The following is a 17,690-nucleotide window of genomic DNA, read 5'->3' on the forward strand; positions in this document are numbered from 1 at the left end:
ACATTACATGAACAAACATTCATAAACAGGAAAACAGCACGAACAATACAGCCAAAGTGACTTTGCAAATGTATTTAAATGTTGTGCAAATACCAGAGGTTTCCATAGTGATGCTGAACGTCTATGCCCTATGTTAGTCACAGTATCAAATATATTTGCATTTTGGGGGAATTTCTAGAATATGAACAGGCAATAATGACATTACAAAGGTGTGGTAGCAGATCAGACAAGTTATATTTCTAAATCAAATTCTTAAAAATGTCTGTGTACATTTTGAAGCAGAGTAAAAAAAAATAATTAAAAAAACAATTCACAAACCTAAAACTAATATTTTATTGCATTAAACACATAGGCTACATGCCGAATATGTGTATGACATGATTTTGTGCATTTTAATGTGTTTAGACAAAAGCCTTTTCAAAGACATAGCCTATTGTAATAGACCTTAGTCAGGGCAGCACCATATTTAACATTTGACTGTTGGATTGTTCAACAAAAACATATTTACAAAATATTTTCAGTTGAGAAAAACCCTATAAAACAGTTTTGAGTAATGAAAATTACACATGATCTATACCTTCATAGAGTGCATGCCATTGTAAAGACTGTAAGCCTCTCTCTCTCACAGCCATGTTTTCATCCTCATAAAATGATCTGCTATAGAAACAGTCAGTCACCTGAGACGCGCACTTAGTTCTGCACTTGCACACAGGCTTGTCCAGCCTGAAATATAAGCCTTTTTAACACTATTTGAACATAAGAAACAACATTTATGGGAGCCGGGGTGCCTGAGGACTGAGGCGGAGCTGCAGGTAAGGAGGAGCCCGACAGAGCTGAAGGGGTGGAGGAATGAGATACACCTGAAGGCCCGGAAGTCCACGGCAGAGGTAGAGCGATGATTGACCTGGAGTCTGGTGAAGCCGGAAGGACGACAGTCCCAGGTGGAGCCGAGCCGAGGGAGGGAGGAGCCGAGGTGGAGTAATGGGCTTGGAGGCCCAAGCCAGAGCCAGGGGATCATCACTCCAAGGCGTGCTGCAGACTGGGAGGCTTAAGGCTTTGCAGTCTTGTTAGGCAGAATCAATGGAGTAGGAGACGTCGAGGAGCTTAACGGAACCAGCAGAGCGGACACAGAGGAACTGGGCAGCTTACTTGGAGGAGGAGGGAATGGGAGGCTGGGTGGCACCATCAGCGATGATGAAGACTTGGAGCAGGAAGGGCCTCATCATCCTTCATTAGTACTCCCACTGACATGGTTGTATAAACCAGCCTGCACACCGGGTGAGACTGGACGGAAGGCTTTGGTTCCAGGATAAATGAGACTGAAGTCTCTGTTGGCTCTGGCACTAGGTGGGCATGAGCTCTGACTCTGGGTCTGCGGTGGGGGTGGGCTCGATGAAGGGCTGGACGGTCTCAGAAGTGTGGATGGGGTGAACTGCTGGCGCGATGAAATCCTCTTCCCACTAACCGATAGCATTGGGGGATCCACATTGACGAAGTACCCAGTCCACATACTCGATACATGTCCTTTTTTGGTGGGCATTTAGTCCTGCCCGGAAAACACACAGAGGCTGTCAGTCAGATCTAATGAGATGGACCAGACCTATAAAGCTCTCTGTGTGCTCCTCAAGGGAGCGATACCCCTGTGAAAGGAGGAGGAGCTGTACCGCTGCTAGATCCATTCTATAATAAATCCTTTCTTCAGTCTGATGTTCTGTCCCGGCTGAGTGGAGGATGAAGATGTGAATGGATCTAAAATGCAGCATAATCTAAAAACGTGTAAACCAAAACAGGAAGGACACGCAACAGAGTGCACAAGCACTGACAACACCAGACGAAGAGCGACAGAGCTGAAGGCATTAAATACACTGAGAACTAATGAGGAACAGGTGTGAGTAATCAATGACCAAATCCTTAACCATGACATAACTGGAACAAAAGAAACAGGAAACAATGATCTACAAATTAAAAGTCCATGAAAAAGAAACTGAAAACACACAAATTGTGACAGTAACAAAAGTTTGTGTAAGTCACAGGTCCGTATGATTAATACTGTAACTGGTGGACAGGTCACCGGGCAGAAGTCACCTTCGGCACAGGGTTAAGGGGGTGGTTTTCAGCCCACAGACAGGCTTTCTTTTCCCTCTTGTGCTTCCTTTTCAACAACAATATTATGATTAATACAAGCAAACTAATCAGAGGAATAGTGATTGCCAGTGTTATTCCTAACCAGTCTATCGGTTTTACAGGATCACCTGAAAGAAACAAATCAAATGTTAGATTGTTGTTTTTTGGAAAAGATAAAGATTTGCTGTTTTGTATATACATTAGATTTATGGTTGAATGCTGTATGTTTTTTTCTTCTTCTTCTGAGTAACATAAAATGTCCCTTCTAAATGACATATGTCACTGAAACAGACTCTGGAAACATCCCTTTAGACAACCCAATCTCTCCACTTTTTTTATTTGGGTTTGCCACGGGGTCAATGTTTGGTTGGTTAGCATTGTGCAGACATTACCCCTAACCCTAAAGTCATAATGGTTGATAGGGATGCTGTTCCAGAAACATGTCTCACTTGAAGGGATGTGAGCAGGGTCATTTAGTGACTCAATCAAGTGCAAATGAGTAAACTGGATCAAATTGCTTAGTATAAAGACATGCTACTTTCTAGATAGTTACCTTCAGTGTGCACATGGACAGAGAGCTCTCCAGATTTATCTGAAGCCAATATCTTCCAGTTGTTAGCCGTTGGAAGCCACTCCTCTACCTGACAGTAGTATCGCCCCACATCAGTGGGGTTGATCTGTGGCACAGTCAGTTTGTAGTGTGTGGCAAGTGGTCGTCCAAACACCAGAGATTTATCGAGATTTATTGTGCTGTGTAAGGTACCGTCACGTTTGGCAGTGAATATAACGACTGGTGGTCCTTCCTCCTGAATCTTGAACCAGGTAACCTCAAAGGCAGATTCATCACTGGACTGTGAGTCAATGACACAGTCAACAGTGAACCCAGCCTCATGATTGGTGATGTTGAGCATTTTGTTCTCATTCTTAACATGCAGGTTAATTTCTGTTTAAATAAACATAAAAACAAAGATCAGACAGCAAGAATATTTTTGGTCTGAATGTCTTAATTTATTCAAATATATTGAAAAATAGTTACGTTTACTCACTATATTTCGGGTTGCCCGAATCTCATTATATCATAAGATTTAAAAAGGTCTCATTAAAAAGATATCTTGTATTGTAATTTCTTTTTTTAAAGCAGTAAAGTAGTTGTTACACTTTTGAAACCAACATAGATAAAAAAAAAAAAACATTCCTAAGAACTTGACGCATGTATTTTAAACTAGACTTTTATTTTACCCAAGTAAAGAGTTTTTTTGGACCCTGAAACATAATCATTAAAAACTTATTTGTGTTAAAAATATTGCAGTTTAGTGAAAAGGCCATTGCAGTGAAGTAAATGTGTGTTTTTCTCACCTCTCTCTTTGACAACAAGCTCAGTGGAAACAGACATTTTCTTTAGGGAATACCAGTCACCGAGAGGATCCTGAAGCCACTCTTCCACCTCACAACGATACTGTCCACTGTCAGTTGTTCGGACCTGATGGACAGTCAGCTGGAAGGTCTGTTTCTGTATTACTTCCATGCGGATTCTCGGGTCCATCTCTTGTTCAGCTGCGGGGCCAAACTTGAGAACAGCATCTAGGTCCATAGTTAAGAGCATCTGGGACCCAATCATCCATGTTATCATGAAACGAGAGGTGTCTGTGGTTGTGGCCAGGACTGAGCATTCAATCTTAGCATCAGTGTTGACATTGGTTTCCAGACGAGACTTGAGTTTGGACAGGCTCATCTTGCTGACTGTTGGTCATTACAAAGTGAGGAGAAGAGAAAAAAAAACAAGATAAAATCAACAAACTGCTGAATCTACAGTTATCTGAATGCTTTCTAAAAACAGTGGGTAATATTTTTTCACAGCATGTGCAAAGAGAAAATCGGAATATGCTCTAAAGAAATAAAGGAAAGTGTTCAAAGTAATACAAGAGCTCCAGGAAAGGACATTTACAAATGTGTACAAATGCGTCTATTTTTAAATGAATTTCATTTAGTTTGCTTAATTCTGTTTTGTAGTAGTCTCTTAAATATGTATGTTGGCATTGTGTGTTTCACATTTGTTTTTGTGCTGCCTGAGCCGTGCTTTGATAGACCTGGGGCCTCATTTATAAACGTTGCGTACCCACAAAAGAAGGCGTACGCCGCTCTCTACGCAATAATTGGTATTTATAAAAAGCAAACTTGACGGGAAAATGTGCGGTCCATCACGCAAGCTCTGACCCAGGCGTACGCACAAAAACGGGTGAAATGAGAAATGGCGACACCATCGGCAAATGGAAGAAACACGTGAAAGTGTGTGAAACTGTAGACCGTTGTGTAAAAGAAATGGCAATACTGCCTCTCATAAATAACACGAAGACTTCACAAAGCAAGTCTTACAATTAACAGCCTACACGAACACCCGTTTGATCGATCAGCAGTTTAAAACAAACGAAAATTACAAAAGGAATGCAAATTAACACAAATTTGAAAAAAGAAAAGTGAAATATGTTCTGCAATAATATTGCCATGTTATGCAATTCATCCTCATAAATAATATGGTAAACAGAACGAAATAATGTAGCCTACAAAACTGATATTCTTGTCAATGTGTCCGTCTGGCAGAGCAGATATAGATGCAATTAGATAGACAGATAGATAATTAGGAAGATAGATAGATAGATAGATAGATAGATAGATAGATAGATAGATAGATAGATAGATAGATAGATAGATAGATAGATAGATAGATAGATAGATAGATAGATAGATAGATAGATAGATAGATAGATAGATAGATTAATTGTCCGCTGGGGAAAGTTGTTTTCATAGTAAAAATGTATTCATCAGCTACGGAGTCATATGCATATGCCTTTAGTTTGTTTTATTTTTGATAAAATAACGTATGACGTATGTCTCAACCATTCAGAAAACTGCAAGAAATTACATTTGCACTGAACTATTTCCCATTTCCACGTAGATAATGGGGATAGGGATTAATAGGGATTCCCCAATAATTGCCGCCAGTCCCTCATCAAGAGGGGTCAGCTCCAGTGTCCCCTTTCCCCCACCCGTGGCAGACACACTCTGGCGATGGAGCGCTAGACGCTTTTTTGCCTCGACTTTGATGTCCGACCATTTCTTTTTTATTTCGGCCATGGTCCGAGGTTGTGAGGCTACAGCATTTACGCCGTCTGCAACCTTTTGCCACTCAAGAGCCTTTTTGGCATTAGTAATGCCCACACTGTGCCCTCCAAACAAAATTGTTCTCCTCTTTTCCACCTCGCCAACGATAACTTCTACTTCACATTGAGTGAAGTTACGTTTTTTTTATTTCCTCTCTGTGTTTGCCATGATTTCGCAAATTATGAATATTAACTTGTGGGCATTTCACAGACTATTTATGGGCAACTATGGGCGTGACATGAAGCCGCAAAAGCTGCGCTACATTTAGAATTGATTGTGATTTATTAAGGGAAAACTGCGTAGGATGTGCGTGCCCACGGTTTTATAAATCCGAATATTTCTGTGCGTAAGCACATCCTGTTTCATCCGTACGCCACTTCTGACACAAATCCTACGCAAAGTTTTATAAATGAGGCCCCAGGTGTCTATATAGTTAATAATAGTAAAAAATGACCTACTCATTTTCTACTGTTTTACTGTACTTTTATTTAATAATAATAACAAATAGAAAAAAGAAGCATGAAACTCTTGATGGCGCAGGCTGATAGGTCCTTAATATGCGATCGCATCGTTATCTACAAAGCGCAGCTGGTTGGTTGCTTTGGCCTCTGGAGCCAATGAGCTGCGGCTTAACACTCAAACAAATACCGATAGTGTTGCTGTTAGCAGTCTGCAGCCCTCCACCATCCCCAGCTCCACCTCTACAGATCTGCTTCAGGGGTTATTTCATGTATGTTTAATGTGCAGCAGCAGCAGCATGTCTGTGAATGTATTGACAGTAGCAAGTCCTGTAGTTGTTCTGAAGCAGCAGCAGCGTAGCAAATCTATTCAGCCAAGACCAAAAAACATTGCCATATCCATTACCATGCCAAGCTCTCTGAGAGTAGTCAAAAACAGAAGTATGACCAGAAATGTTAAACAAATCAAAACTCTCTGTCCCACTTCATATTAGGTGTCTGTAATTATATGCACTTTCAATGCAAAATTTAACATGTGATACATGTGCTTATCGTGTACATACTGTCACATGTATGCTCGGTTTCGTTTAGTTTCTGTGTCCCCGCTTGCCATAGTTCCCCAGTTGGTCTCATAAGTTCTTAATTAGTTAACACCTGTTCCGTTTTTACCTTTATCACTCTTTATTACCCTGTGTATATAAGCCCCTAGTTTCCTCATTTCTTTGTTTGGTCATGGTAAGATAACATTGTGTTCGCTATTCTCCTGAGATTTAGTTTGTGTATTGTAATAAATACTGTGTTTTTGCTCTTAATCCTTTGTTGTGTGTGTATTCTCAACACCCACACCTAACACGTACTTCTTGTTCTGCAAAGTTTTTGCTAGATTTGCATTTGCTGCTATTGTGGTTGGAGCCAACACTTTATTTTACCCAAATCATAGTAAATACTATGTTACATGTTGGCTACATGTTGTTCATTAATATTACTCAGTACTTATTTGTGTAATTACACAATAACAAGGGCACATTAAAAATAGGACCAGGTTGGGATATGGCTAGGGTCAGGGGAAGGGTTGAGGTTCAAGAATATAAAGACAAGAGTATGTCCAAACGTTTGACGTAGAATATACTTAAAGGGTTAGTTCAACCAAAAATGAAAATTCTGTCATTAATTACTCACCCTCATGTCGTTCGAGACCCGTAAGTCCTCCGTTCATATTCGGAACACAAATGAAGATATTTTTGTTGAAAGTTGATGCTGAGAAAGGCTTCAGATAGGCCTCCATTGGCATTCTGTACACTTATACTCCCAAGACCGATAAAAGGCACTTAAAATGTCGTTACAAAGTCCATCTCACCACAGTGACTCTACAATAATCTTACGATGCGACGACAATAGTTTTTGTGCGCAAAAAAAATCAAAATAACACCTTTTTCCAACTTGTTACTGCCTTCCGTGTGTGCCTCCACGACGCATGCGCGAGAATATGACGCAGATCCAGCGTTCGGACAGATGACCCAGAAGAGATTTGTTGACAAGCAGAGGAAGACGCGCGTGTCTAAGCTGTTGGATTCTACATTGATCGTGCTTTAGGTCTCGGCGTAGTTCTCAAAATCGGGCTAAAGTGTGCATTTCATGGATTCCCGAACCCCGGCGCTACGTCATATTCTCGCGCATGCGTCGTGGAGGCACACACGGAAGGCAGTAACAAGTTGGAAAAAGGTGTTATTTTGATTTTTTTTGCGCACAAAAACTATTGTCGTCGCATCGTAAGATTATTGTAGAGTCACTGTGGTGAGATGGACTTTGTAACGACATTTTAAGTGCCTTTTATCGGTCTTGGGAGTGTAAATGTACTGAATGCCAATGGAGGCCTATATGTAGCCTTTCTCAGCCACCAGCTTTCAACAAAAATATCTTCATTTGTGTTCCGAATATGAACGGAGGTCTTACGGGTCTCGAACGACATAAGGGTGAGTAATTAATGACAGAATTTTCATTTTTGGGTGAACTTACCCTTTAAATGGGTAATTCACAACTGGCAAAGTGGGCTTTCAATAAAACTCCAACTAGAAAGGCGAAAGAAAATTAAATCTGTGCTACCTGTCTAGAGAAAACCTGTTGTCAAGAGAAAAAGATCTGTTTTCTTCCCTTTTGCCAAATAGGTAGGAAAACATCGACACCCATAGTGCACTGAGCATATTGCAGTCCAAGGTCACTCCCAGTCCGCTCCTATTGGATAGACTTGACCTGAGTCAAATACCTCCTTGCTTTAGTAGGAAATACTGCTTAGCAAACTTTTAGTCAAAATGGTGTCGAAATTGTATTGTTCCCAGGTGCAAGTATTGAAAGAGTAAACGTTTAGCGGGAGAGAGTTTTTAGCGGTTTTCAGCGAAGGATCCAGCGCGTTGTAGAATCATAAATACAGAGGGACAAAGGAAAATCTGAAAAACCTCGGTGTAGTCACCATTTCAAATTGGATTTCACAGTGTTTTAGGCCAAACAGAGGGGAAAAACTGAAAGAAACTGATGTTCTGTCAGTTCCGCCCGAAGCAAAATGTTGTCGCATATAGAATAGAAAGCTGTAGCCATAATATTCCATTATACCGTTATGCTGTTTAAAGAGAACACCAGGGGTGTCCAGACCTCCTGGAGGGACACTGTCCTGCAGAGTTGACCTCTAATTTGCCTTAACACAACCGCATGGAAGTTTCTCGAATGCCTAGTAAGACCCCGACTAACTGGTTCAGGGGTGTTTGATTGAGGTTGGAGCTAAACTCTGTCTACTTCCTGCTCCTGGAGGGCCACTGTCATGCAAAGTCCTATACAATTTTCAGTGACAAACCAACTCTTGCATTAACTTGTTAATAACCCTCCGTCAATGTGACTGTCCGTGAAAAGTACATTCTGTAGTTTTCACAAAAGCACACATTACATGACATTGTAACAATACAAAGTGGCATGAAAATTGCCGAATGTACACTTATATATATATATATATATATATATATATATATATATATATATATATTTTTTTTTTTTTTTTTAATAAATAGCTGTATTTACCAGGTTTTTTCACAGTCACAGCCAACGGGTTGGAGTTCTTCCTGGCTTTCTGTACATTCTTTTGATAGGCATCAACTTGGCACTGGTACTGCCCTTCTTGTTGCTTGCTGGCTTGTGGCACTATGAGCAAAAGATTTGTGGCTGAAGGCTGTGTCTGAATGGCTAGCTGATAGTTTCTCTGATCTGCTCCCCAGATGATTTCTCCAGTGTGGCGTATGGATAAAATATTCCTCTGTACAGTTGAATTGTGGGGCCGAAACATCCAGCGTACAGCCAAAGACACTTTAGGCCCTTTGACTGTACATAGTAATTCTACTGACGAATTTATAGGCACATTTGCTGTACGACTTTTCAAGGTCACCGTCATTAGAGATTCTGAAAAGAAACGTCTTCAGTGATTATTCATTCTCTGGTATCATGCACTAGAAATATGAGCAAAGTAATGACAAAGATGTCGGCATATCTAAATATTTTCTCTGTTCCTTACCAACAGAACGAACTGAAATGGCTTTTTGCTGAGTCTGGGTGTTGGCTTTCTTCATCTCGCCATTGCTCTGTACGGTCCATTCAGACACAATGCACCTGTATTCGCCGCTGTCAGGTGTTGCAGATGCACCGATCTCCAGGGTAAAGTTTCCAGCTGGAGAATGGAGCGTTTGAACATGTCTGCTCTGATACTTTGTCCCAACATCTTTCATCACTCCCTCATTGGTCAGGCTAATGACATCACTGAAGGAATCGCCCGAGTCTTTCTTGTGTTGCCATGAGACTGATAAAGGCCCTTTGAACTTGACTATAGAGGAGAAGCACTGTAGCATTAGTTACCTTTGGCCGTGATGCTCACAGTCTCTGGACTAGACAGTTGTTTCTGTATTTTTTTGAAGGTGCCATCATCATTCATGTTTTCCTGCCATACTTCACACTGGTATTGGCCCTGGTCTTCAGTCCTAGAAGAACGGATGGTCAGCAGGTAGTCCGTGAGACTGATTTTCACTGCTCTCATCTCCGCTTCATTCTCTCTCTCTTTGTAATTGTCAAACACGGTGAGCATCCCAGAAGATCCGATCTGAGCCACGTTCTTCTGGTCCTTCAGCCAAGTCACTGAAAATAAATGACCAGGAAGATTCTGTGCCTTCACACTGCAGTGGATGTCCAGTGCATCTCCCACCTGTAGTGACGCCTTTGAGGGCTTCATATAGACACTGAAAGAACCTGCATCAGGGGCCACTTCTGAAACACAGGAAATAGCATGAGATGCACAAGGTTCACTTACACAATTTTGTACCCACACAGTCATTACACCGGATCTGACCTATATCATATATATCAGTGGTTCTCAGCTGGTACATTTACATTTACATTTATGCATTTAGCAGACGCTTTTATCCAAAGCGACTTACAACTTGGGGGTACAACAAGCGATTGGTCGTGAAGAGTCGAGTGAGCGCAACAAGTGCCTGAAATACTTAGTCCGTGTACATTTCTCAGTGTAGCACAGGCTAGAGTAGGGAGGGAAAGAGGAGTAGAAAGAGGAAAGGAAAGATTTTTTTTTTTTAAGAGGTTAAGTGCTCATGGAAGTGATGAGTTTTTAGTTGACTTTTGAATGTTGTCAACGAATCAGCATTTCGGATGGCGGTGGGCAGATCGTTCCACCAGCTGGGAACGTTGAATGAAAATGTTCCGGAAAGGGATTTTTTGCCTCTCTGTGATGGTACCACAAGCCTTCGCTCCTTGGCTGAACGAAGGCTTCTGGTGGGGGTGTGGAGTCGTAGAATCGAGTCAAAGTATGCAGGAGCTGAGCGCGTGGTGGCTCTGTAGGCAAGCGTCAGTGCCTTAAACTTGATGCAAGCAGCGAGTGGTAGCCAGTGCAGAGAGATGAAGAGTGGTGTGACGTGGGTCCTTTTGGGCTCGTTGAAGACCAGACGTGCCGCTGCATTCTGGATCATTCGAAGTGTTTGGATCGCAGAGGGGAGTCCAGCCAGAAGCGCATTGCAGTAGTCAAGTCTAGAAATAACCAGGGCCTGGACAAGAAGCTGTGTTGCGTGTTCTGTTAGGAACGGTCTGATCTTCCTGTTGTAGAGCGCAAACCTGCATGAGCAAGCTGTCTTAGCAATGTCTTCTCTGAAGGACAACTGGTCATCAAATGTAACTAATGGTACAGTAGATTACAGGTCTATTCTGGGGGATCTACAGACAACAGGGAAAATCATCTGTCATTTGGTATAAGCTAATACGGGAAGGCTGTGTGACATGCCCTCATCCCCAAAAACCATGTACAAACTGCTCCATGTAACATAAATTGACCCAGAATACATTAAATACAGGTTCACCTAAAAACAGAAAGTGTTTTTTGTTTGTACTCTTAAATTATTGACAGCAGAGAGCATAAAACTTTTGAAATATAAGAGACTTTTAGATAAATGTGAAAAAGTAGCAACATTTTAAGGGCATTTCTTTGTTAATTTTGTACTCTAAACTCTGTTAGGTCACTAGGTGTGAAGTCTGGGTCCTGAAGCAAAACCAGTTGAGAACCTCTGGTTTAAATAACAAAATATAAATCTTACCAATTTTTTTGACCTCCACATTACATGCTGTGCTGGTTTTGTGGGCAATCTGTGTCCAGGACCGGTCTGGGTCTTGGATCCACTCCATGGCCATCACTGCGGATTTATTAGTAATATTAGTAACGGGTGGTCGACCAATATGTGTTTTTCAATAGCAATATCTAGAGAGTAACTGATGGCTGATATAATAGTGGTTTAAATAAATATATGTACAACTTCAGCTTATAGCTGATCATCTTCTGTTGGGATGAATGGAAAAGTCAATGGATGGATTTCTCTAGATATAGTTCTGCCAATGAAATGTCAATAATCAATGGAAAAATCATCTGATTAATCACCAAAACACTCAAGATAAAGAAAATCTTACCGTTAAGTGTTACTCCCGCTTCATAACTTCCAAAATATTCGCCATCTGTGTTTGGGGTTTGGCAGAACACATCACCTGCATCTCCTTCCAGCAAAGTGTTGATCTTCAAGAGAACTGAAGATCCTGACAACCTCTCAATCTCAACATCTTTTTCACTTATTCTACTGGAGAATATCGCATAGGCAAAGTTTTGCCTTTCAGTACTAATCATATTTATTTCCCTGTTTGATGTCCTGAGAACAAATTCAAAATCCTGCTCAGATGGGCCTTTAAACCCAGTAACATTACAGAATATGGAGATGGGATATCCTTTCACTCTATACAGAGGACCTTCCTGGATCTGGACCAGACGCTGACCGCAGCACAGATCTGTGTGAAGAGATGCGACAGACAGGCAAACTGTTAAGAAGACTTGTTAAGTAGTATAAATGTAAAAAAAAAAAAAACTGAAATGTGGAGTGACATTAACTGTGACAAGATGGGCGTGTCTAGGCGCAGGCCCACCATCATTGTGGAATGGCTGGGGTTTGTTTATTAAGCATGCAGGGCAACCACCCAGTACAGCATTACAATAATCTATTAACATCCATCAAGTGTTAGACAGCATTCTAGGTTATTATGTGCAGAGATTTTTGGTCCAATAATTAAAAACTCTTTTAAGAATTAAGCAGTAGGAAATTACTAGTCATCCCATTTTTTTTATATCAGCTATTCATTCCGTTAATCTTATGAATTGGTAAATTTCGTCAGGGTGTGAAGAAATATAGAGCTGAGCATCATCAGCATAACAATGAAAACTAACACCATGCTTCCTAATGATATCTCCCAGTGGTAGCATGTACAGGGTGAAGAGCAGCGGTCCTAGCACTGAGCCCTGCGGTACTCCATACTGCACTTGTGATCGGTGTGACATCTCTTCATTTACTGCTACAAACTGATAACGGTCAGATAAGTTTAATGATGATTTAAACCATGCCAATACAATTCCACTAATACCTACATAATTTTTGAGTCGATAGTATCATGGTAAAGTGTCACTGAACAATAACAAATCAGAACATTTGCACTTATCATCTAGGGCATGAAGTCCAGATTAAAATGTAAAAATGTTTAAGTTTTAAAAATAATTTGTTTTATTAATGCCTTCAGATTTCTTCCTCACTGCTGAAGAGATTCTGTCAGTGATGGAACATTTTTCGGTTAACGCAACCTCTGGGTGGAAAGGCACAATAATTACCATGAACAGCTGGCTGACTTTTCTATTTGTTGACATGACATGGTCAGATTCAGATGGTAAATAGGGGAGAGCAGGACACACACTGCTTTTTGACCTTCTCAGTGTGTGTAAATCCATTTGGTGTTCAGAGTATTGACTTTTTAATTGTAAATTAATTGTATAGTACAATTATGTGGTTTTGTTTCATTAATACAGTTTCCTTTTTTCTTGATTCATCCCAAAAGAATGGAAGTGAAATGTGACAACATGCCCCATAGGTGGAGTACATTATAATGACAGATTAAAATGTCATCTGATACAATCAAAAATATACAAGACAAATTCAAATATTTTTTAAGTAAAATACAATTATTAACTTTTTCAAATAAAATAATGACTTTTTTTAAGCATTAAAAATAAACAGAATTTTGACAACAAACACACCGCAATACACAGCCATACATTATAGTTCAAAACATAATAATAATTAATAATTCCTGAACGTTGACACTCAGTCTTTATTCACCTTTTTCTCATGGTTTCTCAATTGAATTCTTAAAAGTATAGAATAGAATCATAGTTCTAATAGGGGCTCATTACGCAGTGTTACGACATGACCCACCAGCGCCAAATTACCATCAAAATCAACAGAAAATAGTTAAAACTTTGCTAAAGTGGTTGTTTTGAAAAAGTATTAGCTTAGACATGATTAAAAACATTATTTTAACTAAAGTATTTTGCTTTATATTTGTACATTTGAATACAGAATGAACTTGTGTTGAGTCTTACCTCCCTGCAGGAGTCCTGTGAGACACAGAAACAGCAGCAGGTGCCACAGTCGACACCAAAAGCTCTCCATCCTTAATCTGAGCGATCCTTTCTCTTTCTCTCTCATCTCCTCAGAGGTGAACACCGGTGATGTCCGGCTCTACAGGGCTGCTGCAGAACTCAAACACACCCTCGGTTAATTCATACTGTACCATATACGCGAAACGGTGCATGTTGTGTTTGCGCTCCGGAGAAAGTCAAATGTACACCGTGTTTCTGCAACGGTGAGCAGTGTAACTAATCACACACAGAGTAGCTGCTCTGTTGCGCACAGTGGCCAATCAGAGGAGTTTCAGTGGCTGGAAAAGGTGCGGTCTTGGCAGCCTAATCCAGTGAATAAAACTCGTTTCCCTTTCGAGAGTACTCTCGTATTGCGTTTAGCTAAACGCTAGGGGAAGTTCCTTTCCTCGAGATTTTGAAGCAAATTTTTATCCTAAAAATACCATGTAAAACGCAGTGCAGCAGCACAGCTGTCAGCGGGAAGCAGCTGCGTGCTGATTGGCTGTGCTGCTGCAACTGCAGGAACCTATGGCGAGCCCGCTGGGTGGGAAGGACCAATCAGGTCCCTCTAATATTCCCGCCACAAGGGGCAGCAGAATTTGCATAGCCAAGGGTATAAAAGACCCTGTCTCGCCAGGTTCGTCAGATTATTTCTTCTTCAGCGACTCGTCGGATTCTCCGCCTTCAGCCTGCCTTCCAGCTGCGCCATCCGGCACATATCCTTTAATACCAATCCGTGGGTTTGCCGTTGCTACACACTCATGAAAAGAGCCGAGACATTGTTGCAAATGTCTCGTTCCTCCTACGCCTCGTGTAGAGGTTTTCTCCCGGACGAGGATCGGCACATCATCTGCGTCTCATGTCTCGGACGAGACCACGTGCAGGCCGCACTCAACCAGGGCGGCTGCCCGGAGTGCGACGAACTGGCGCTGCAGACCCTTCGGGCTCGGCTCGGCTCGCCAGTTTTGATCCGAATCCCGTCCCTTGCTCTCAGCCCTCGAGCCGTGTAAGAAGAAACGCCACGACCAGAGGCCCCCAGAGCGCTCTGACGAGCACACACCGGCCATTTCCCTGCGTGCCTCGCCATCGCCTGTAATGTTCGCCGAGGAACAACACAGCTCCCCTCGTCTGGCGACTTCTACTGTTTCCTTCGGCGGACCGGAAGAGGAGGAGGATGACAGCCTTTCATTTGCCACTGACCTCGCCTGTACACAAACGCCGTTTTCACTGCGACCCATATGAATCACAAAAAGGGTTTTTTCTCTGTAGGCAGTGTGCCAGCATTAAAGCATGTACCCCTACACTCAATCACTCCCCCATGTTCCCCAGCCCCCTGCACTCAGGCAGCTGGAAACACTATCCCCACAGTCAATGAGCCCGTACTCAAACGCGCTCGCCTGTACACAAGCACCAATATTCGATGTCCCCCGGCCCCCTGCACTCAGGCGGTGGGAAACAATTCTCTCGCAGTCAGAGAGCCTGTGAACAAACGCGCTCCGTTAAGCGCCACTTTAACACAACATTATCGGGCCACCGAGTCCCTGTTACTCAGCGACTCGCCCCACAAATTAATTCAGCCCCTGGCTTCAAAGGCCGAGGCCTGGCAGGCCATTCCCGGCATTTCAAAATGGGTGTTGAACATAATAGAACAAGGTTACTCGTTACATTTTGCTCGCAGACCACCGTGCTTTCGCGCCGTGGTAGAGACAACGGTGAGAAGCGACACAAGTCATGTGCTTCGAACCAAAATATCAAAACTGTTCATGAAAGGGGCGGTGGAAGCCGTACACCCCTCACAGAGCGAGTCAGGCTTTTACAGTCGTTACTTCCTTGTACCAAAAAAGGACGGTGGTCTCAGGCCCATTCTAGATCTCAGACATCTGAACAAGGCCCTTATGAAGCGCCCGTTTAAAATGTTGAAAATGAAACCAAATCCTTGTGCACATTCGCCCGGGAGGTTTTTCACTGTAGATCTAGAGGATGCCTATTTCCACATACAAATAGCCCCTCATCGCTCTCGCTCTCTTCCATAACGTTCCCCAGCTCCCTTCAATCAGGTGGCTGGGCACATTACATACACAGCCAACGAGCCCGAAACCCCCGAAACCAACGCGCTCACCTGTACACAAACGCCGTTTTCACTGCAACCCATATGAATCACAAAAAGGTTTTTTTCTCTGTAGGCAGTGTGCCAGCATTAAAGCATGTACCCCTACACTCAATCACTCCCCCATGTTCCCCAGCCCCCTGCACTCAGGCGGCTGGAAACACTATCCTCACAGTCAACGAGCCTGCACTCAAACGCGCTCGCCTGTACACAAGCACCAATATTCTATGTCCCCCGACCCCCTGCGGGAAACAATTCTCTCGCAGTCAAAATGTTGAAAATGAAACAAATCCTCGCACACATTTGCCCGTTTTTCACTGTAGATCTAGAGGATGCCTATTTCCACAAACAAATAGCCCCTCATCACAGGCCATTCTTGAGATTCGCCTTCGAGGGGAACGTTTACCAATACAGGGTGCTACCCTTTGGTCTATCTCTGGCTCCCCGCACGTTTACGAAGTGTAGTGTATGGAAGCGGCGCTAACCCCGCTGAGGCTTCGGGGAATGAAACATCTCAACTATCTCGACGACTGGCTCATAATAGCTCAGTCAGAGATACAGTTATTGAACCACAGATCTTGGCTTCTCAACCATTTGAAATGCTTGGGACTCAGAATCAATGTGGCAAAGAGCTCATTGTCTCCCACACAGAACGTGTCGTTTCTGGGAACAGTATTGGACTCACTACAGATGAACGCGCGACTGACGTCACAGTGCGCGCTCTCTGTTCGGAACCGAGCGGTTTCCCTCAGGTCCGGTGCATACACTCCTCTCAAACACTTTCAGAGGATGTTGGGTCTCATGGCCTCAGCGGCGCCAGTCCTCAGACTAGGTCTGTTACACATGCGCCCCCTACAGCGCTGGCTGAATCGCCGCATTCCAGCTCACGCATGGCTCTTGGGCCGATTAAAAATCAAGGTAGACCACAGCTGTGTGTTGGCTCTGGTTCCCTGGAAAAATCCTGCCTGGTATCAGACAGGCGTGAGTTTGGGCACTGTTACGAAGTGGAAAGTTATCTCGACAGATGCATCCAACCTAGGTTGGGGAGCCCTTCACGAGGGCAGGCCAGTCTCCGGTCTCTGGTCAGACTCGGAGAAGAGCCTTCACATAAACTGTCTAGAGATGAAAGTGGTCACACTATCGCTAAGAGCTTTCCTTCCATACAGAAAGCACCACCATGTCCTGATCCGAACGGACAGCAGGTCAGTGGTAGCCTATATAAATCGCCAGGGCGGTCTAAGATCTATTGGTCTACACACAATGGCGGAAAAAGTCCTAATATGGGCGGAGCACAACCTGAGCTCACTGAGAGCGACTCATGTGCCAGGCATTCTGAATTTGGGTCCGGACATGCTGTCCAGGGGCAAAGTGTCCCCAGTAGAGTGGTCTCTTCACCCACAAATGATTCAGACAATTTGGGGCATGTTTGGAGAGGCAAAAGTGGATCTTTTTGCCTCGCAAGACAATGCTCAATGCCTAATATATTTCTCCAAGCACAAGGACGCGTTGGCCCACGAATGGCCCAACCTTCCTCTTAATGTTTTTCCTCCAATCTCAATGTTACCTCAGGTCATAGAGAGGTTCAGGGAGAGCAAATGCGCTGTGCTTTTAATAGCCCCGCTTTGGAGAAATCAACCATGGTTCTCGCTGCTAAGTCGGATGTCAGATACAGCCCCTTGGCCAATACCGCTGAGGAGAGACCTCCTCATGCAGGTGAAACGGCAGATCTGGCATCCCCATCCCGATCTATGGGCGCTTCATGTCTGGCCCATCAACGGGTACATGAGAACCTCTCTGAAAG

At 42.9% G+C, this 17,690-nt stretch overlaps 1 pseudogene across 1 annotated transcript; it reads right to left on the bottom strand.

The window, feature by feature from the left end:
- Positions 1-213: 213 nt before the first annotated feature.
- Positions 214-13,937, bottom strand: LOC307128686 (immunoglobulin superfamily member 3-like; annotated as a pseudogene). The gene is made up of 8 exons: positions 13,868-13,937; positions 13,744-13,758; positions 11,739-12,107; positions 9,295-10,037; positions 8,808-9,182; positions 3,481-3,864; positions 2,678-3,067; positions 214-2,252 (listed from the first exon to the last, which is right to left on the bottom strand). The product of its transcript is annotated as an immunoglobulin superfamily member 3-like (transcript).
- Positions 13,938-17,690: the final 3,753 nt, after the last annotated feature.

The sequence above is a fragment of the Gobio gobio genome, assembly GCF_949357685.1.
Source record: "Gobio gobio genome assembly, chromosome: 7".
Taxonomy (NCBI): Eukaryota; Metazoa; Chordata; class Actinopteri; order Cypriniformes; family Gobionidae; genus Gobio; species Gobio gobio.